This window comes from Lycium ferocissimum, chromosome 3, assembly GCF_029784015.1.
Source record: "Lycium ferocissimum isolate CSIRO_LF1 chromosome 3, AGI_CSIRO_Lferr_CH_V1, whole genome shotgun sequence".
Classification (NCBI taxonomy): domain Eukaryota; kingdom Viridiplantae; phylum Streptophyta; class Magnoliopsida; order Solanales; family Solanaceae; genus Lycium; species Lycium ferocissimum.
The window spans coordinates 67534996-67558217 of record NC_081344.1 but is presented as its reverse complement, the minus strand read 5'-3'; the positions used below and the strand labels follow the sequence as shown (position 1 = coordinate 67558217).

Sequence of the window (23222 nt, the reverse complement as noted above, 5' to 3'; positions counted from 1 at the left end):
GAATGAACTCATATTGCTAGTCGGCGTGAATATAGGCATTACAACTCTGCAGTCAGTGATTAGGTACGGAAAAAGAAATACAACTGAAAAAAATACATTTTTTTCCAATTTGTGCAACGATTCTCTGACCTCCACTCGTTTTCTTTTAAATCAAAAATAAATAATAAAACTAAAACGATCTGTAATTTAAATAATACTTTAAAATTTGTAACTTGATCAAAATTGTATTATTCCAAAGGTTTTTCTAATTAAAGGTGGGGTCAGTTTGAAATTTGAGCATCTTGGTCCGCGAGTAATGGCAGGTGCTCAAAGGGTGAGATACTTGATTCTACTAGATAAATAGATCTTGATCCATGATTTACTATTGCGGTAAAAATTTACTTTGTTTTCGACTTTTACATCAATTCATCATCCAAATTTTGCATTAGATCACTTTAAAATAAGAACTAATGTGTCGATTTAAATCTTTCTGTGTCCCATAGCTAGCATCGCTCCCATCATGTCGTTTTTATTATAATTAGCATGTATTTAAAAGTATAGTTATTTGACGAAGATAACTCTCACCACCAAAATATGTATAGAACTATTTTACCACTCCATATGCTACTGATCAATACAGAATAAAGTAAATCGCTTTTAAATTGTTGGAAATATTAACAATATCAATCAGTAAAATTGAACTAAAGGATAGAATCAATTTATGGGATTAAATCGCTGCGTCGTGGCAAGTCACTGCCTTGAAAGCGATTTCGGCTCGACTCTGGTACAAATCGTTAAGACCGATCGCTCCCCAAGGTTTCCCAGCACACCCTAACACTTGCACTAGTGACTGAAAGTTTGGAGGTTGCTCAAGACAATTGCCCAAAAAATAAGTTAAGAAGAAGAGAGGAAGGAAGTGTTTTTGTTCGTGTGTATTATGTTCACCAAAGACACTGCTTATATAAGAAATTGCAAGATCAGTTGCAAAGAGAAGAAATATGGTGATTAATGAACATTAATGGAAGTAAATAACCATTATATCACATGTTACAGAATTCATTTGGAATGAATATGTTTAGTTCATTTAAAATGAATACGTTCATATCCTTGTAACGTAGTATTTGTATTCTTTGCATTGCACAAAAGGACAAAAGGTAGGATTAATTTCAACACAGATTTTATCTGAGAAAAATCAATTACTTTTTTGGTACCTTTAATGCGATTTAAACCTTGATTTTTCACGATCTATTTTCTATTTATTGGCTTTGAAGTCATATCTTGAATATAATGTCAATGGCCTGAGTATTTCTTACCAAAGGGAAAACACATTAGAACAAAGTTGAGCCTACTTGAGTAGAGGTCTAGATTGTAAGCAAGTATAATATTTTACCGGCCATCAAATGATGCGGCAAGATGGATGAAATTCGATCCCTCTACACTTAATCGAACAATTTAGAGATAGGACCTTGAGAATGAAAAAAATTCTAGTAAAGCGCTTTCACCTTAAATAGGCCTTATACTGCTTGAATCTCAATTAATTGGACAGTTAATTTCAAATATCAAATAATTATAAAAAAAAAAATGTTAATTTTTTAATCAAGAATAGTAAGTAATATGTTAATTAGTAGCGACATGCTTTGGGATCGCAGATTCAATTACAAGTGAAAGTACATTGTTCTCAAACTAGGGGAAAAAACATCAAATGTTGCTCCTCCTTTTTCCAGCATGACATCGTTTTTCCTGGCTGAATACTATGTCACTGTTGTTGGAAGATCATACAAATCCCATGTTTTCACCAAGCTAGCTAGTCACCACTATATTTCGCTGAATTTTAAATTATGTATACTATAGTGTGAAAAAAAAATTAATTATCTTTTTTTTTAATAGATATTAGTTAGTATTATTATTATTATTATTATTATTATTATTATTATTATTATTATTATTATTATGATCCCATTTTAGTTGTCATTTTAGTTCAAAATAGTTGTCAAATCAGGAATTCAAAACTAAAGTGGACTAATATTTCCAACTATAGATACCCTTAACATTAAAGGAGTAATTCTTTTTAATTTTTCTCATTCTAAAAAAACCTCTAATAAATAGGGGTAACTTATAAGTAAACTATACTTTGTATGTTTTGATTTGTAATAACCATCCAAACAGGGTGTTAAAAAGGGATCGGAGATTCGGAGGGAGTATTTGTCATAAAATAAAAAATAAAAATAAAACTAGTTATAATTTTATATCTCTTATAAATTACCTTAATATATAAATATTTCTTATACCATTATCGCATACAATTTAAACTTTATCTCATTTCTTCAATTAATATAATTAATGTTAGTCTACCACTGCCGACGCTTTCTTTTTCGATCTCCCACCCCATTCATTCCCTTCTTTTTTTGGTTCTCAAATGTTGTGGTGACTTCTATTTTAAACTAAAGTACGTCAAGTACTACTTGGAAGTTGCACAAATTGTGACAATTTGAACCATTAAAAGGATAAAATTAGTCCTTCAATTAGTCTAAGAGTCATCTTCCTACTTTGTTCGATAAAGTTAATCATTGGGTTTGTTGTCAACCGATAAATTCGCAAAAATAACCGTTAGGTTTTAAGGAGTTGATATGGGCATAGTGTTACGAGCCCATCTCCATAAAAAAAAGTTGTATAAATTTACATAATTAGATCACATATTAACAATAAGGTCTCCATTATTTTGGTCAAAAAAGTTGTATATGACTATTTGTCAAATTTAATAATTTAGTATCTTTTCTTTCATATTAACAATAAGGTCTTTTTGCCACATTATGGCAAAATTTGGGTCAAATTAGTGTGGCAATTTAGCAACTCTCAATAACAATAATTACAAATAAACTTTTATAATAGCAATTAATTGTCTAGTAACCTAACAAAAAGGGTATAACTTGCTATCACATAATTAAATTTCGATGGTAATTTTAAAGATTTTTTATGACTCTACCATTCACTTACATTATGAACCAGGTGTGTGTAAAGGAAGGCAATGGGTTCAATTTTCTTCTCAAAAAGTTTATTTAAGAAAAACAATTTTTTTTTCATAAATAAAATGTTGAATCTCACTAACACAAGGGAAGATTATAATTTGGCGGCAAAGAGGGTTAAAAGATCGCATTAGGTCATATATTGAAATCCTAGTTTGATACTCCGATATTTTTTTAAATCTTGGGTCAAATTAGGTAATTATATTTAGCAACTCTCATTTTATTTTAATTACAATAAATTTTATATTAATTACACATAAACTTTTATTTCATTGTATCAATATTTTCCCCCTCAACCCCCCCCCCCCCTCTCTCTCCGTCAATTAATTTTGATGAGACACCAAATATGCTCGTAACCTAAAAACAAAACTTGTCCAGGGATGATTAAGCAATAACTTGCTATCACATAATTAAATTTCGATGGTAATTTTAAAGATTTTCGTTAGCTCATCGTGATCTGATTAAGACTCTGTTGTTGTTGTTGTGGTTCGCGTGACCATTCACATTGAATATCTTGCGCACATTAATGAATTGTTGTATTCCAGGCGGTGTATTCCACTTTTTGAGCTTTTTTCGTTAAACGTTTAGAATGTATTCATTTTTTTAGGAAGGTATTTGTTAATTTTTGTATCCGTTTGTATTCAAAAACGTTATATTGCGCAAATAAGAAAAATATTTGGTGTATCTTTGTTTTTATGTATATATAAAAATACATGTTGAATCTCATTTCTAACACAAGGGAAAAAAATCGTATATTCATGAATGCGCGGCAAAAAGGGACCAAAAAATGAATACGCATTAGGTCAATAAGCAAAATGTAGCTATGCCAGATTTTTAACCCTCAAAATGTAGTCATTTATGAAATTTTCCCTATTTTTTATTTTTGAATTCCCTTATTACAAAAATTTCTGGTCCGGTACTATAAAGAACTTACCCTTTTAATTTCTACCTTAATGCTAAGTAATTAAATAAATGATTTTTTTTCCAAACACTAATTTTGAAAGAACTTTTATACAATTCGGTAAGTTAAGGATCAATTAAAGTGTAAATAAATGCGTAGAGTTATGCTAAATTGTTAACCTAACATAGACTTCTTAGTCTATACATAAGCAAAAAAAACTCTTTGAAATCAATAAACGTAATGATAGTGTAAAAATTATTTAGGAAGCTTGAGAGTCTAACCAAATATGCCTATCCAAATATGAAATACCTAATCTAGCTAGTTTATCACTCTTTGAAATCAATAAACGTAATGATAGTGTAAAAATTATTTAGGAAGCTTGAGAGTCTAACCAAATATGCCTATCCAATAATCCAAATATGAAATACCTAATCTAGCTAGTTTATCACCACCTAGATTTAGATTTTAGTTCGTGTGGAGAATTATGCAAAGATCATAATTAGCACGAAGCATCGCAGCACTTACGTTTCGGGCACCAACCACAGCTAAAATGAGTTGAATCAAGGTTTTAAGTACTTTCTTTTGTTTTTTTTAATTATTTTTAGTAACTAACAACAGTGGAGATTCTAAAATAGTCAGATTGACTCTTAATGATGTATAGAGTCATAGAGAATTAATTGATGTGCTTAATTAGACTTGTTAAGTACAACATGTGATGAGTCTGTCTTGACACCAAAAACCAAGTTGGAAACTCCATTAATATAAGCATTTTAAGTTCATAGATTCATACTTTGTTTGGCGTAATAATTACTACTTTGAGTATAAATTTGGAACTTCAAAACTCTTAGTTGGTTCTTTTAGGGACATCCAATAAAACGAAAACCATACAAAGAAGATTAACATGATTTTTAAGTACGTAAGAATAAAAAGTACAATTTGAGAAGTGGTCCAACTAGTACAAGTTGAGATGTAGTCCAAACTTTAATTACTCCGTACGTACTTGTATTACAATCCTCCTAATTAATGAAACTCAAAAGAAAAACATAAAATTGGGGAAAAAATCACTTTTTGTCAACTATAAATGGTACAACTATCTCTAATTGCATGGATGATATGCTCGCACTGGCAGAAGGAAGCAGAGAGAGTTTTCCATCACAAATAAGACAATATAAGAAATTATAGAAATGGCAACAAAAAATTTAATATTTGGCAACAACTTAGTTTTATTGTTGGCAATGAAATTTTTTGTTGTCAAAGAATTTAATTTTGTTGCCATAGTATTGATTATTGTTGCAAAATGATCTTTTGGCAAAAAAAAAAGTTGTTGCACGTTGTTGCAATAACAGCCGTTGGAAAAAGTCTATGCAACAAAAAAAAATTGTTGTCAAAAGTACTTTTTGAAATAATAATCAATCTATGATTTTGTTGTCAAATATATTTTTTCTTGTAGTGAGAAGAATTGTACGGTACAAAGAATTTCCAATTATAATTCTTTATATAGATCCCAAGTAATTATTAACCAAACAAATTTTTTTTTTCAAACCTACTAAAAATCTGTCTTAATTAAAATACACAGGATTCAAGAAATAAACAACAAACTTTTTTATATAAACTAGAGGAGTGATCGAATAAAGTGAAAGTTACATATAAAGTACGAACTAATACTTTCTATATATCTGCTGGAGTATTACAAAACTAATGTCCCTTTGGCATTTCATATTTCAAGTTCATGATATATTAATTAATTATTAGCTACTTTCAACAGTAAGAGCTAGCGCCAAGCGTTGCCATACTAATATGTTGTTAAGTGATCGAAAACCACGCCATGCCTGTGACTATGAAGATGAAATAATATTGCATGGATCAAACTTAGTGAAAGGACATCTTGATCAGTAATAATCTAGAGATAATCAAACCATTTATAGCAGATTAATGGTGGGTCTTTTGAAAATTTTCATGTCAATAATACTCCATTAAGGATATGGCCGGTGATACCAGTACGTACGGTATAGTCTGTAACGTGTTATTCTTAAATGTGCAGTAATTAGAGTTTGGACCACTTCTCATTTATCTGTATGTAGTACTATAATACAAGTACGTATGGCAGAATTAATTAAAATACTATATGATAATATAAGTACGTACAGTAGAATTAACACCGTATTCATATATATATATATATATATATATATATATATATATATATATATATATATATATATATTGGACCACTGCTCAACTTGTATGCATTTTTCTGGCGAAGAAGTCATGTTTATTTTTTCTGTATCGCCCTTCTTTTATTGAATGTTTCCTAAAGGATGGACAATAGATTGTAGTTTAAAAAATGTACCCTTAAAGAAGCATATGTGAAACCGTACAAATCTATGAGTTTAGAGGGTATTTCGCTAAACTTATAAGCATGTCAAAATAGCTTATAAATACTTTTTAATTATTTATGCGTTTGGTAAATACCTAAAGGGCTTATAAGTCAAAATTAGCCAAAAATTATCAGACGGTCATTCCCAACTTATGACTTTTCATCCTATAATCAATTTTGAATTGACCAAATTTTTTATTATTTTATCCTTAGTATTTTATCTAGTTAAATACATTTCTCAAAGCAAAACTCCAACTTTTTCTGTACTCCGCATAATTAGTCGTTTCTTCCATCTTCTTTTTTACCACTATTAAAAAAAAAAAAAGCATTTAGCAACGGACGTAATTTGTCGCTAATCAGCATATCCGTCGATAATTATATTTTGAGGCGGATTAATGATGGAATATCGACCGTTACTATTTTGCTCGTTGCCAACCTCTTAGCGAAGGAAAAATAAAATCCTTAGCAAGCTTAGCGAGGGAAAAATAAAATCTATAGCAAGTAGCGACGTATGAGATCCGTTGCCACATTATAGCGACGGAAAGCTATTGTTATAAAGTCCATCGCTAGTTTCATATTTCATTTCGTCGTTTTAGTAAATTAGCAACGAAAACTTTTATCGCTAATCCGAGGCACGTGTTTGAGTCTTTTATGCCACCTTTTGGTGATAAAAAATCGTTTGTCGCAATCAGTCGCCAAATTTTTTTGTATAGCAACGACCAAAATACATTGGAAAATCAGTCGCAATATTTTCTTCTAATATTTTATTTATTTATTTTAAATACGCCCGTTGAAACATATATTAAATGTTAATTATTAAATACCATTCAAAATAAATGACGTTATTATAAAATAATATTTATAGAAGGTTCAACAAAACATCGAGAGCACCAAGCTATCAACTACCAAAAGAACAAACATTCATCAAGTATTGTTAATGCATAATTTTTTACTTTCCAACAAGAAACGGACAATATCAAGAACTAATGCATGTGTGAATGACTACAATCATCATTTGAAACTAAAGGATCAACATCGTCAACGTTAGCAGTAGTAGGAGGCATTATAGGTGTCATGACTGATGGGTTGTTGATAGGAGCATCTGGATAATGTGATTGTTAAGAAATCATTCACTACAGGGAGCATGTAATCATTTAGTGTAGGAATCAATCGCTTTTTCCACCTACAAAACTTACATATTCTCCGATTAACTTCTTGTGCATCTAACTCTGTTACTTTCCTTATCCCAAGTCAAAAATGTGTTTAAAACTTTCCTCTCTTGTTCTATGGGTTGGTGGTAGTCGTTTGACAGTCTTACTTTTGAGAAAGTTTTTCGGATCTCTCAAAAGTTTTTCGAATCTCTCCTAAAAGGATGATGCTGGTCAAGGAATATTTTGTGACTGTCAAACTAAGATGGTTTTCCTGTCATGTAGTAATCTAAAGGATTGTGTTTCCTCCATAAAATAAGGACATGCTAACATGCCCGCAGTACTCCATCCTGATAACATAGAATATGTTGGAAAGTCGCTGATTGTCTACATCAAAGCTTCCCTTAGTTGAAAGTTTGTTTTTTTTGTGATGTCAAATGCTTTTACACCTATCCCCCACAACAAGGTCAATCGTTTATTAGAGGTTGCAGATAAACATCAATTTTATGTTTAGGATTGTTTGGCCCAAGAACAATGACAGTTAAGAACATATATGCGTCCTTCATGCACATAGCTAGAGGTAAATTATATTGGGTGACAATCACTAGCCACATAGAGCATTTCCTCACAAACTGACCAAATGATTGGAAATCATCAGTATATAACCTCAACCTTACATTCCTTAATTCAGCGGGGAAAAAAAAAGAATGAGTTTCATTGAAGTCCTTCCAAGCCTCGGAGTCGAATGGACAACGCATTACCCATGCTCTTGTGTATACTTGTGTTGGCAGTTGTAGCATGGGATGCATATAATCTCTGCAATCTAGAAATCAAGCATATAATCTCTGCAATCTAGAAATCAAAGGAAAATAATACATTGTCTTGTAAGGGACCAATTTCCTCTTACGCGAGCCGACACCACGCTTATACCTCTGGTAGCCACAAAATTTACAAGATTAGCGTTCATCATCACCCCAATATAACATACATCCCGAATCACAACATCAATCTTCTCAACCGGAAAACTCAAACTACGCGCTAACTTCTTGGTCTGATAATAGTTATAAAGCACTTTGTTATCTTCAAGTAAAACCTCTTTCAACAATTCCATCATTTTCTTAGAACCTCTCTATGACAAAGTATTATCTATTTTAATATTTAACATCCTGGAGACTACTGTGAGTTGAGAGAGGGAAAAATTGGGATACAATTCTGCATTAGCAGCTTGTAGTAAATCATAAAATCTTTGGACTCGGGATTAGGTTCCTCCTCCATTGAAGGATTAGTCTCCTCCTCCCTTGAAGGTTCATAAGGATGAGATGAATCATCTCTAATATTGCTATGAGATTGCCAACTCGAACCCTGACCAAAGTTGGGACCAGCCGCATCCAAAACCATTTGTCAGTATGGATTATCGGATGCCGACTCAAGTTGAGCACCACCATGCAAATCGTTACCAGAAGTTATCTCACCAATCACACATTTTCCCTTTGATACTTCCAAACAAAATAGTTCTCAACAAATCCAGAATGAATAAGGTTATATTTAACGGTTTCAACATTCATGTATTTAATGTTGTGACATTTTTTACATGGATATCTAACCTTGTCACCACTCATGTGATTTCGAGAACGTGCAAACTGGATCAAATTATTCACACCAGTTACGAAGCTAGTGTTTATACCCCCTCGGCCATCCAACTTCTCATACATCCAAACACGGTCTAGATTATTCATGTTCTTATTAATAATGAAATAAACAAAGCAACCAAAGTTCCCTCTTTATATAATTAATAAAACCAGGATGACCTCTAAATGGAAGAACAAGTTGAAATACCTTAATGAAACAAAACATATATTTCGTTTCTCATAAGGAAATAGAACATATCATTCACCTTTTTCGTTAAAAGAAATGAGAAACTGAAAACAAAACATATTGATCACTGTTCTTCATAATAAACGTTTCGCCTTAATCACCTTAAATTCCAGCCTTAAGTTTCCAAAACAAGAAGTTCAAAACAGTAGGCTCAATAAATCCCAGAATGTAACAAGTATAGTCCAACAAACAACTCATCAATTGTAGCTTTTAATAAATTTATTTCTTTTTGCCTCATATTTATTAATAACTAATATCCATTGTGAGAAGAAATAGATATTACTTCACATCATTGTAAACAAGTTTACTAATGCTACAATAAGTGAGCTCAAGTATTATCTGGACAAAGTACAACATACAAGCGCTTTTGTTCCTCAAGTTTAATAATGCTACGATAAGTGCATTGGTAGTGTATAATTGAGGTTCCGTCTTAAAACAAGTGTTGCTAACTCAAATCTTCTAACTGAAAACTACCACCACTTATACCATTCTTAGTCAAGAGGATTACAGCTATTTCTATCATTATCTTCTGTAGTTTTCATTGATCATCAGTCACTACACCATTCTTAGCCAAAAAGATAGCTGCTACCAAACATTTTGTTTCCTTTTACAATAAGTATTGCTACTAATCACTTTTGACTGTAGGCATTTCTCCATCAGGAAACCTTTTTTATCTTCAAATGGATAACTAGGTTAGTCACTGAAAATTACTAGATTGTCACCTTATCCAAGACTATGCAAATAAGTATAACTTACAGTGACTACCTAAGTTTCTCTTCATAAAAAAGAAAAAGTGACTACCTAAGTTTCTTTTCAAACTAATTAGCTCGAACAAGAAAACCATATGTACCAATCTCATTTATTTATTTCTCTTTATGCGTACTCAAAATTTACTGATCCAATTTTTCAAAATTGTTCTTAGAGATCTTTTAAAGGGTAAATTGCTCGCTCCTGAAAAAGTTATTTATTCTCAGGCTTCAAACTTGAAGCTTTTACTTAAGAAGGGATGAATTCTTTATAATCTCACCACATCAACATATCAATCTGATATTGTTTTTACGTTTTAAGCATTAATTGTATTTTTACCTAGCATTCACCTGAAAAGTGTATCAACACCAAGTAAGTTGAGTGCTTAAACTGTCCTAGAATCGAAACTAACAATATGCAGAAATTACTAATCGGCTATCAAACACCTATTGATAATATTAAGCAGCTACCAAAGATAAAAAGCATAAATTCTTACAAATCAAGCAAAAGGTCTTAGAAAACATTCACAACTTTAGACTATTAAGCTTAAAGGTAAATGAACAAAGAACAAGAGAAGAAACTATAGCAAAATCCTAAAATAGTCAATCAATACCACTATCATACCAATATTTGGACTATGAATAGCATTAAGAATGTTGATATGGATGAGTTTTGAATAATCGAGTAAGAAACCCCAGTTCACTAACACCGACTTCAAACATTGAAATCGAATTGTCTAATCACAGAATGAAGAATGTTGAGTTCTTCAAGTTTTTTCTCTCGACATGCAACAGATTAAACAAACTTCAAGCTCCAATAGTATTATACAACAAGGTTTGGCACAAGCAAAGATTGTATTTTCATTGTCAGCAGATTTACGGCCCAAATAGAGATTCCCAACACTTAACCTTCAAAAAAATTAAAAACTTGCAAATTTCAAGACATCCAACTTCGATAGAGATTCCCAACACTTAACCTAAATCTGTACCAACCCAATAATAAGCAAAAAATACAGATTTATGCACAAACAAGACATATCCAATAAATTTAACTCCTATTTCAGATTTAGCTTCAAAGAATACAAAGAAAGAGAAAAGGAGACAAAGCCCTCCTATCGTGCACAAATTTCCCATAAAACATGCAAAGAAAGAAAAACATACATGTCCTTGAGATAAAAGATGATCCAGCAGTGAAGAAGAGTAAGAGATGCAGTAGAAGAAGAGCAAAGATGCAACAGAAGCAGAGAAAAAAGCAAGTGAAGCCCTAGATTCATATTATTTTGATCTCTCTCACGATTTCTCCCTTGATGCAGTAGTAGAAGCTCTTTCTCTCTCAGTGTTGTGGTGTTGGCTATGAAACGAAGTATAGATGTGTGCCCTAGGATTTATCGCTTAGTTTACACCTACTGACGGAATTAACAATGGGATTTATATTCCATCACTAAATAATACCTTAATTTTTTTTTTTATAAAAAGAATTAACGACGGATTTTTCAGTCGCTGCAAATAGAAGTTTTTTAGAAAAAAATTTAAAAACCTAGCCAAAGATTTTCCGTTGCTAAATCCAGCACTACGTATTAATAAAACTTGTCGCGTCCTTTTTGTCGCGCTAGATAACGATGGAATTATTTTAAGTCGCTATATAATGAACTAAAATTTTAATTGTTGGTCTCGCGACAAAATGATTATTCCGTAGCTAATTCGTCATTAGTTAGCGATGGAATGTGGTCTGTCGCTAAATGCTTTTTTTTGGTAGTGTACAAGGATAATTTAAATTTATATTCTTCTATAGAATTGTAACGGTATTTTAGTTATTTTAACAAAAGAACAATTTATCAAAAAAGAATTACCAAACACATGTAATTACTTATTTGTAAAATCAGTTTCTATCCGCTAATTCAAACCGGCTCTTGGAATGCCTATACTAATGGAGCTCCTACTTTGGCTTTGATGTCAAGACATGAGTCAGCACATGTTACACTTAATAAGTCCCATTAAGCACACCAATTCTCTTTAAGTACTCGATCATTAATTAAGAGTCAATCTAACAATTTTAGAATCTTTCATCCAGCAAACCTCATGTGTCCCTCAACTACCATTATTGTTATAGTTACTAACGAGTAATGATTCTTTAAAACAAAGGGAAGTACTTATATTAAACCTTATTATAATTCAGATCATTTTTGCGGTGGTCGGTGCCAGAAACCCAAGTGCTGAGAAGCTTCGTAATAATGATGATTATATTGCTACTATCCATTGAAACTAATAATGGTGATTATATTTCAACTATCCATTGAAACTAATTAAGGATGTGTTTGGTAGGAAGGAAAATGTTTTTTTACAAAAATGTTTCTTATAAAATATTTTTTTTTGAAAAATATGTAGTTTGCTTACTTATTTTCTAGTGTTTTAATAAGTAAACAAATCTAAGCAAACATTATGAGGGGTGGGGTGAGTTGGGTTGGGGGAAGTAGGGGCTTCGGGGTGGGTTGGGACATGAGGGATGGGTTGGGGAGAGATAATCAGCGTAGAATGACTCTTATGAACCCAGTTTCCCTATTTTTACTAGGAAAATTATGTTTTTTTAATATTTAAGGAACTTATTTTTATGAAGAAAATATTTTAAAACTTTTTTGACCAACCAATAGGAAAATTGAATAGAAAGTTTCAGAAAATGTTATCCTTCGTACCAAACCACCCTAAGAGGCAAATCATCGACATGCCCTCACCAACCAAAATATTTGCACACGCTCAGGCCACCAAATATTTAACTTCACTTATTGCACAAATTCACGCACCAAAAGATTGTGGTACCTAGGTGAAAACAAGGGATTTTGTATGATCTTCCAACAAACATTAAAATGGTTTTCAGCCAGGAAAAACGATGTTGTGCTGGTGGAAGGAGGAGTAATATTTGATGTTTTGCCCTCAGTTTGAGAACAATGTAAAAAGTGGACACTTCCACTTGTATGCAATCCCAAAGCATGTCTGCTATTTAACATGTCACTATTTGTTAATTGAAAGGTTAATGAAAATTTATGATGTAAACTTAACTCACGACTAGTAGAGGCGAAGTTGAGATTTTTAGTTTGTGGGTTCTCAATTATAATAATTATTTTTAATGGGTACTGAATAAATTATTTGTACATATTAAATGAATTTTTAACATAAATTCATAGTTTGGACCAAAGTTACTGAGTTCTGCCGAACTATACGGACTCTGCGCTCGACGACCCGAATAGACGTGTCTTACTTTCTTTCAAGTTTGTTCCAAAAAAGAATATCTAACTTTTTATATTGAGTAAGTTTTAAATTTCAATTCATATTTTTATTTTATGCTCCGTTATAAAAATGATCATTTTTAAAACCACAAAGATTCAAATAGTAGCATTTTTTGTATGTTATACTCACCTTTATTTCTAAATTTTGTGGCTAGTCAAGTTAAAACACATAACATAAAAGGAAATGGGTGTAATCCTTTTAGTAACTATTGAAGTGGGTGGCTATTCAGAGGAGGATTCAGGCTTTGAAGTGCGGGGACTCCTACGATGATCTCAAGTTAATATACAATAGTAACAAACTTAAGTTGTTAAAGAGGCCATCCTAGGCTTTTCATTTACTTAATTTTATCTTAGTATCACACAAGATTACTCAACTTTACCTAAATATCACCCAAATTACTGAAAACAAGTTTTTAAAAATATCTTGCTCTACATCTCTAACTAGCAAACACCAATAATCTTTACAAGGGGTGCAAAACTAATTTCGAGGGGTCATATCATATATGGCTCACCGATATTTGGAACCTTTTGATGATTTTTAGGGGACCAAACTATTGATGGACATATAGTAATTTAACGTTAGTGTAGAATCTTATGGCATAATGCATATTTACAAAACGAACCAATTTTTTCGTTTGGGTCCATGCCTGTTTTCAAGCATTCTAATAGCTAGCCTTCTGTTTTGTTTTGTTGTCATTTTTCTTTTCTCATTTTTCATGTGCGAGTACGTGGGATATACTTAGCCAAAGAGGTCGATGATTCAATTATTGGCCCATGATTCTTTATTATATATATAAAAGTATCCTATTAGGCGAAAAAAGAAAAGAAAAATTGGCTTATGAAAAAAAAAGAAAAAAAGAAAATATGACTATACACAATAGAATAAAAGGCACTAGCATATATCCTTGAAAAGCAAAGAGGTGGATAGTTAAAATTCTCTATCACCTGATCGTAAAACATGCATGAACCCAGAAAAAGGATAAAAAATTGGTGAAATCAAGTTATAATGTGTAAAATATGCATAATTTTTCTTATTATTTATTTGCATAATTCATGAAGTTTCTACTTTAAAAAAGCTTTTAAGTATTAGGTGAATTGGATTGATTGGTACTCTAAAAATCATTAAAAAAAAGTCCAAATGTCTCTATAACCCGTATATGATATTAAATAGGCTGGCGACTCACCGCGCTATGGTTCTTATTAGTTTTGGACCCCTAAAAAGTAGTGGCAAAGACACCCTTTAGAAAATAATACACAATAAATATCAATATGGGACAAGAAGATAATCTAATCAATAAATCCTAAACCAAACTCAATTATCAGCAAAATTGGGACAATAGACTGATATCACTTGTACAAAATTTTACATACGTCACTGCTAAAAAGATGAGTCTTGTTTACTAGTTAAGTTAGGTTGTATTATTGAGGTATATAAACAGTTTCCATTGATTTGGATGGTCAAAGAACAAGACATTTTCCAATCCTGTTTATAAGTTAATTTTTTATTCAAACATCAATCTACATGCGCTTAATTAGGTTAACAAGTGATTAAACTTATAAATGACCAACTTTAATTTGTCTCTTGATAATTCATGTCTGGTGAGCACAAACCAGTTGGAGAGATACGTAATCTTGGAATGTTTTCACTACTAAAAAAATGGCCATTTTCGACCTAAAAATTTCTTTATTTTACGAAAAAAAATGAATCAACGTTTAATTTTATTTAATTTTTTATAAAATTTCGGGGTCTCTTTTTTAATGGAAAAATTTTCTGATACAAATTAATTAATAATAAATAAGAAAAAAATATTTTATACATAATTAAATTATATATATATATAAAATAATTAATTAAAAATAAAAATAAAATTCTAATTTCGACCTATTCGAAATAATTAAGTGATCATCTCTTTATTTTTCGACCACATGAAAATTTGAAAAGATTTAACCCGGATCTTTAATTTTCTTTTCATTTCGCCCTGATTTCACTCTCTCTCTCTCCCTCTCCTCTCTCTCTCAATACCCGAAAGAAAACAATTAAAAAGGCAGAGAAATATCGGTATTTTTTTCTTCCTCAGATCTCATGAACACATTCTTTAAAATTTCTTCAAAAAGATGATTGATCAGTATATATTCTTGATATCTTGACATGTTATTTCAAAGATACATATATATATATATATATAAGTGCTATGGCACTTTCATGATCTCCATAATGTTTATTACCATGTTAATGTTATTGATTATTGTTTCTCTATGGATATGTTGTTGTGCACAATCTAGAGCAACCTATGGATCCTTACCGTTGTGGCACCTTTAGATGTAGAATAAGTTTTTTTTTTTTTTTCAAAAAACGAAGCAATCAATCTTGACTTTAGTGCTTTGCACTTCTTGTAATATTATTCTTGAAAGTTGTCATACTTTAATGGAAGGCAAAAAATACATTACTTTTTTATATATGCCACATAACTTATAAAATTTTGCATTTTTCTTTGAGAATACTATGACTTGATATATGTTTGGGCATCCCATTTTATTAATTGAACCTGGCTAAACCTGAATGTAATTATTTTTGGGGACTGGACTGATCAAATGATTGTCCTAAATTGAATGATGCTACTAAACAATTGTTAATAAACAAAATGCCATTCTCATTGAAATACTACTATTTGAATAGATACTGCTCGGGGCGATTAAGGGTATTTAACTTGAGGCCACGTATTTAAAAAAACGATTTCTACTCATGATGAAAATTGGGATTTGAATAGATCCTAAATGCCCGGTCAAGGCCTTATCCCTCGGTGGGCAAGGATGATCTCATATTGACTTCCAGTCCATTTAACATCTCTAGTTTGTGGGTATGATTCGCTTTGTATTCGGAACCGTGAGTACGACAATCAAAGCTCTCAAAGTTTGATACAGTCTACGGGATATTATTTTGTTCCTAAATTGGGGTGGTGTATCATTTTTTCTAACATTTTTTTGCGAGGTACGAATAGCATGAATCAGAACAAAGATGTACCAAAAGTTGAAGCGAAGAAATTTGGAAGCACGGCATGTTTGGCCGAAGAACTAGAAAAAAAAAATAGGGCTCAAAAAAATTTCTATCTAAATTTATGTATCCAAGTATTACATGTAGATGTTGGGTATGCAAGCCCTTAATAGTTTATGATGGATATGTTTAAATGGATATGTACATTATCTTTAAGGGTTTGAATGTAGTTTTAGTTCAAAAGAACTTTTAAGTTTTATAATGTTTTAAGTGTTTGAATGTAGTTTATGATGTTTAAGTGTTTGAATGTAGTTTTAATTTTAAGTACTTTGAGGTTGAATTTGATTGTTTATAAGTGTTTGAATGGACAATATTTAAGTGTTCAAGTGTTTGAACATTGTTTATGGTTTTGTTTTTTTTTTGGATGGCAAGAATCTTGCTAAATTTAGGAGTTCGAAAATCCACCAGAATTTGCTGAATTTCGACCACATGAGTCGAAATTGTAGGCGAAATGCAAGATTCTTGCGTATTTCGACCACATGTGGTCGAAAATTTGAGCCCAATTTACAATTTCGACCACATGTGGTCAAAAATTAAAGATTTTCTTTTTATATTTAAATATAAATAATGTTTTCGACCACACGTAGTCAAAAAATTGTTAATTTAATATAAAAATAATTTTTCGACCACATGTGGTCGAAAACAATTTTCCTTAATTTCGGTAGAATGTGATTTCGACCACGTGTGGCCTACGCGTGTGGTCGAAAAATTGGTCGAAATAAAGGCTTTTTCGACCTCGTGTGGTCGAAATTTTTGGTCGAAAATCCCTGTTTTTTTAGTAGTGTTTGCTCTTGAATGGTCTTCATTTTACGATGAATCAAAGTAAAAATCATATATGGGGTTCTCATTTGGGAATTTTCTGATATAAAGGTTAATTACTTTGAAGAAAATGAGAAATAAAATGAAGAAGATGAGAAATAAAATGACCTTCAAAACTCGATCATCTCTTTAGCCGGACGGAAATTCACGTGATTTCATTGAAACATGAAATTTAAAAAAGAATAAATCACCTAAAAGCTTTGACAAGATTAAGGTGATTCTTTAAAATTTCTTCAAAAAAGATCATTGATCAGGTATATATTCTTGATTCTTTGAATTTATATATATATATATATATATATATATATATATGTGTGTGTGTGTGTGTGTGTGTGTGTGTGTAAAAATCATATAATATCATGATCCTAATGCCATGTTAATGTTAGTTAGAATATTGTTTATGATTCACAATCTAGGACGTAAAATCCTTACCGTACCAAGATGTAGAATAAATTAAAAGGAAAATTAACATAAATAGCCGCTCACATAATAATAGCCAACAAATGCATATTTTTTTTATATCAATATATAATATACATAAAATATGCATTTTTTATACATAATAGTGTATATTTTTTTATGTACATGGCTAGTGAATGTAATTATTTTTGGTGGACTGATCAAATCTGTAACTTAACCTAAATTTAATGCAAAAGGTTTTTCATTGACAAAGCTAACCTGCTCCTATTTAGGATGGGACTCTGTTGGGTAAGATCCTAAAAGGCCTTTCAAAGGTTGGGCTACACTGAGCTTTATATTGCCCAGTCCATTTTAACATCTCTACTTCTGGGTAGTTGCTTTGTTTGAGGGACAATTCGCAGATTTTGGGGTGGTCTTTAATTTTTATCCATTAAATTGGTGGTCTTTAATTTTTGTCCTTCGCTAGAATTTCTTAGTTTCGAATTCGAACTCTCGCTCAGTCAAAAAAAAAATAAAAAAAAAAAATCACAAGGTAGAGTTTAGATTCGCAAGGCCTTTAGGCCTACCTTCGGGGTTAAGGTAGAGAGTTCGATTTGAGGCAAATGGTAGAGTTTTAGGGCATAAAATTACACTTGTAAAATGGACTGATACAAAAATTTAAACTTTTGCTTTTTTCTTACAAATTTCGAGCTTCACTCTTGTTATGAGGCAAAAATTAAAGACCACCATTTGAAGGGCACTCCGCATAAAAAATTGTTGTTTGAGTTGTCTCATTTGAGAGCAGACATGGGCTAGTTAATGGCCCATTTTCACTCAAGGTCCAACTGTTCATAAAAGGGCAATTCGCATGGACGTCCCTCAAACTGCAGGTCTTAAATTTTTGTCCTTCGACACTTTAAGTAATAAAAAAGTGGTCAAAAATATTCCTAACAACAAAAAAAGAAATTCAAATAGATGACCTAATTTTGACAAGGCAGTCTCTATATAACTTTGCCCGAATAGGCATAGTTTCTATAAATTATGCGGGATAACTTAATTTCTACAGAACTATGTCGGACAAGGCATAGTTTCTATGTAACTTTGCCTGAATAGGCGTAATTTCTATGAAACCTTGCCTTACGGAATTGCTTTTTTGTTTTTTTACTCGTTTTGAACCCGTTCTAGTTTCGTACACGGCGGATACTTTGGCTGTATTTTTGTTAAATGTGTAAAATTAAATATTTGAGGGACAAAATTAAAGACCAATCCATATGATTGTTTTAATTCTTGCCCTAATTGTTTTTTCCCTTTACAAATCGATTTCAAAATGATAAGTTATTTAGAAACTCAAGTCATGTTAAGGCATAACTGTAGAATATTATGATACAAAAATATAAACTTATGCTCTGCAAATTTATTTCTTGTTATTAGGGGCATAAATTAAGAACAACTTACATAAATAACTACCTTTTAATGCTTGCTTTCAATCCGTAGATCCTTTTGCTATTTACAATTTGTAGCTACATTTAGGCATTTTCGTTGTATTCGACTGTATTTCAGTGTATTTGAATACACTATTATGTTGTATCCAACCTTATCTGATGTCACATGCATTTGATTGTATTTGGATACATGCAACCTTAATTTCTCTGAATACATGTGTATTCAAAATTATGAATGCATTTAAATACACGACGGGGCTATGTATTTTTGTGTGTTTATATATTGATGTATCATTTTGTTTTGGGTGTAGTTGAATGTATTTAAACAAAATTTCAAATACATTGTATTTACCTGAAAAAAATGTATACAAACATATATACAGATTATTGGTAAATTGAAATACATTACTTGCTGTCGTATATAAATACAGTCAAATACACCTATATTTGACTGATAAACTGTAAGTCTACAAGATTCTGTAGCACTTGAATACGTCCGAACACATATGTATATATTCAAATATATGTATTCATCCATGTTCATATAACTCAAAGATCCATTATTCATACAAATACATATGATTCAGATGCGTTTAGTTTAAAATTTACATGTATTTAATTCATTCAAATCAAAATACAATCATATACATATATAAATACATATGTATTCAACCATTATTGTAATATACCTGTATTTAAATTAACAAAACAATTGATTCATATACACTTGTATTTGATAATTCAAAGCAAAATACAATCATATATACATATTTTTGATGTATTAGACTGTATTCAGAATTTCTAATAGTGGTGGTGGAGAAAGAAGCCATGAATTTGTTTTCACCGCCGGTAATGGATTGATCGCAACTTCGTGATTTCAGGTGTGGATCTGACGGTGGGTGGTGATGGTGTTTAAGGGTGAAAAGCAGTGGTGGAGGAAAATGTTTCGGCCAAATTTTATGTGTGGAGATGAGAGAAGGGAAGAAAGAGAGAGAGAGAGGCGGTTGTTTGGTTGGGCTCCGGTAGAGCTCCGCCGTAGAAGATGACCGGCGGCGACGTAACGAGAGAGAGAGAGAGAGAGAGAGAGAGAGAGAGAGAGAGAGAGAGAGAGAGAGAGAGAGAGAGAGAGATACAATGAGAAAGAAATACAAGCCATAACGTATTTTCGTATAGCTATGAATGGTAATTTATAAAATCACTATAACTATTAAATATAAATAAATTAAAAAATAGTTATTATCTATAATTACCTCTTAGAGATAGCTATACCAAGTAATTATTCCATAAATTAAAGACCAGCACAAAAAGTGCAAACGACGCCAAACTGTTTAACATGGATAGGCCTCATAATATAAGAGGTCCAAGGTAATTGATTCATGAAAACACTTAATAACTAGCAACTTTAAAATGGAACGTTGTAAAATTTTAGCAAAACTTAAAATATCATATGGTGGCAGAAGAACTCTTACATTTCCCATTAAATAGGGATACTAATTAACAACACAAAAATTAGAAGGAAAAAAAAAATGAAAAGAGGATAATTTTAGTAAATAGTATTCAAACGAAGAATTGCACGGTTTGGCCATCAAATGGAAGAAAGTGAACGGTTTGTGCTTCAAATTGGTTGGTCTTTAATTTGGCCTCTAAATGGGCTGGTCTTTAATTTTTGTCCACCAAAATTGAACTTATGCCTAGCAGAGCATAAGTTCTTTATGGGATCCGGAATAACTTGTGGAATATTAAGATGACTTGTGCCCCGAGAAAAAGTTGTTTGTCTTGAGGGCCAAAAATTACAGACCAGCACAAAATAGGTATAAAGTACAAATGACCCGTTCAAATGGGCCGGTCTTTTGATTTTTGTGCTTCATATGGGTTGGTTTTTTGCACATCAAATCGAACTTATGTCTAGTGGGGCATAAGTTCTTTAAGGGCGCGTGACACCACTTGTTAAATATCATTAATGCGAAAATCTAAATTTATGCCCCGTAAAACAAATTGTTTGTTATGAGGAGCAAAAACTAAAGACCAACACAAAATAGAGCTAAAAATGCAAATGACCCTATCCAAACTTGTCCACTTACTTCTTATACATATCCAAACTTCAAATAGTTGAAGAGAAAAAAGTACATTTCATCCAAATATATTTGAATATTTGTATTATAATTATTTTACCATATATTCATCGAAATACATGATTAATATATACTATGTATTTCCGGAGTATATTAAATTATAGAACTCAATTTATCTTATTTTATTGTATAAATATTATATATTTGGGATAAATTATATTTATATATATAGTATACGACTTGTTTATTACTAGTATACATAGTGTACATAAATAGTATATGCATATTATATACCATAAAACCAAAAAAAAAAAAAAAAACGGGAAACTGAATACAGGAAGCATTTGCCTCTAGTTGTGGCATACGTTTATGTATTCTAATTGCTACAGCAAATATTAATACACAAAAAGGACTCCCCTAGATGTCTAATCAAAGTGGATATTAGAAAAGCCTATGACTCAGTAGAATGGGGCTTCTTGAAACATCTGTTACTGGAACTTGGCTTTCCAATTAGAATGGTGCAATGGATAATGGAGTGTGTGGGTACAGTCAGTTATTCACTCTTGATCAATGGGGTGTTAACTCCCAGATTTGAAGCAAAGAAAGGACTCAAATAAGGAGACCCAATGTCCCCTTTATTTGTTTGTCCTAGTAATGGAGTACCTCAATAGATCATTGAAGCAATTAGAACAAAAACTTGACTTCAACTACCACCCTAAATGTGCAAAGTTGAAAATCTCTCATGTATGCTTTGCTGATGACTTACTACTATGTTGTAGAGCTGATACTTCTTCTATTCAGCTTCTGATGGAAGCCTTTGAGCACTTCTCAGCAGTTTCAGGGTTAAAAGCAAACATGGAAAAAAGCAATCTCTACATTGCAGGGGTCACAAACCAGTTCAAGGAACAACTGATAGAGGACTTACACTTTTCAGCTGGTACTTTGCCATTCAAATACCTGGGAGTGCCCTTATCCTCAAAGAAACTCACTATCAGTCAGTTCATGCCATTAGTAGATAAAATCATAGCCAGAGTTAGATGTTGGACATCCAAATTTCATACTCAGGAAGACTATAACTAATCAAAGGGGTTCTGTTTGAAATGCAAACTTATTGGAGTCAAGTATTGCTACTCCCAAAAAGGTGCATAAGTTGGTAACAAGTGTATGCAGGAACTACTTATGGAGTGGAACACATGAAAATGCTAGGAAGAACCCTATAGCTTGGGAAACTCTATGTCAGTCCAAGTCATCTGGAGGTCTGAATATTATACACTTTGAGGATTGGAACAAAGCTGCACTCAGTAAACTATTCTGGGCAATTACCAAAAAGAAAGACAGACTCTGGGTGTTATGGATTCATACACACTATATAAAGAACAGAGATATAAGTGAACTACCAACACCAAAGCAAGCTACTTGGTTGGTGAGAAAGACACTGGATGCAAGGGCATGGTTTACAACCTTACAAGACCTGGCCAACTATAGCACAGATGGAAAATTTAGTATCAAGAAGGCATATACCTGTATGATGCCACAACTCCCTAATGTCCAATGGAAATCACTAGTGCTACTCAAAGGCCTTATCCCAAGGCATCAATTCATAATCTGGATGGCTGTACAAAATAGACTAGCAACTACTGATAGACTAGTTAGCTGGGGCATGCAAGTAGATACTTTGTGTCAATTGTGTAACGCTGGAGCTGATGAAAATCATAAACATATGTTCTTTGAATGTGCATACTCTACCTTCATCTGGAAAAAACTTCTTCACTGGATGGGCATAAATAGGCAAATTGACTGCTGGGAGAATGAAGTTGTTTGGCCTGCTAGAAGGATGCAGAGTAAAAGTTCAAAATGGCATATGGTTGGTTTTGTGTTTGCTGCTGCAGTTTATCACATATGGGCTAAGAGGAATGCTAGAAAATTTCAACAAGTAAACAGGAGCAATGCGGACAGAACGAAAGAAATAGCCCTGCAGCTACACATTGCAGGACGAAGTCAAGTTAAATGGTTTCAAACACTTATCAGTTTGAATAGTTACCCTTGTTGATTGATGTTAGCTACTTGCAGGATGGGGTTAATTAGTTTTTTCCTTTTGAAGGTGGAAG

The 23222-nt window shown here is 32.0% G+C and overlaps 1 long non-coding RNA gene across 1 annotated transcript; it reads right to left on the bottom strand.

The window, feature by feature from the left end:
* Positions 1 to 8262: 8262 nt before the first annotated feature.
* On the bottom strand, positions 8263 to 11560 carry LOC132050493 (uncharacterized). Its single transcript, XR_009413432.1, has 2 exons — positions 11211 to 11560; positions 8263 to 10958 (listed from the first exon to the last, which is right to left on the bottom strand). It is a non-coding gene; the product is annotated as an uncharacterized LOC132050493 (long non-coding RNA).
* Between the last annotated feature and the right edge of the window lie 11662 nt (positions 11561 to 23222).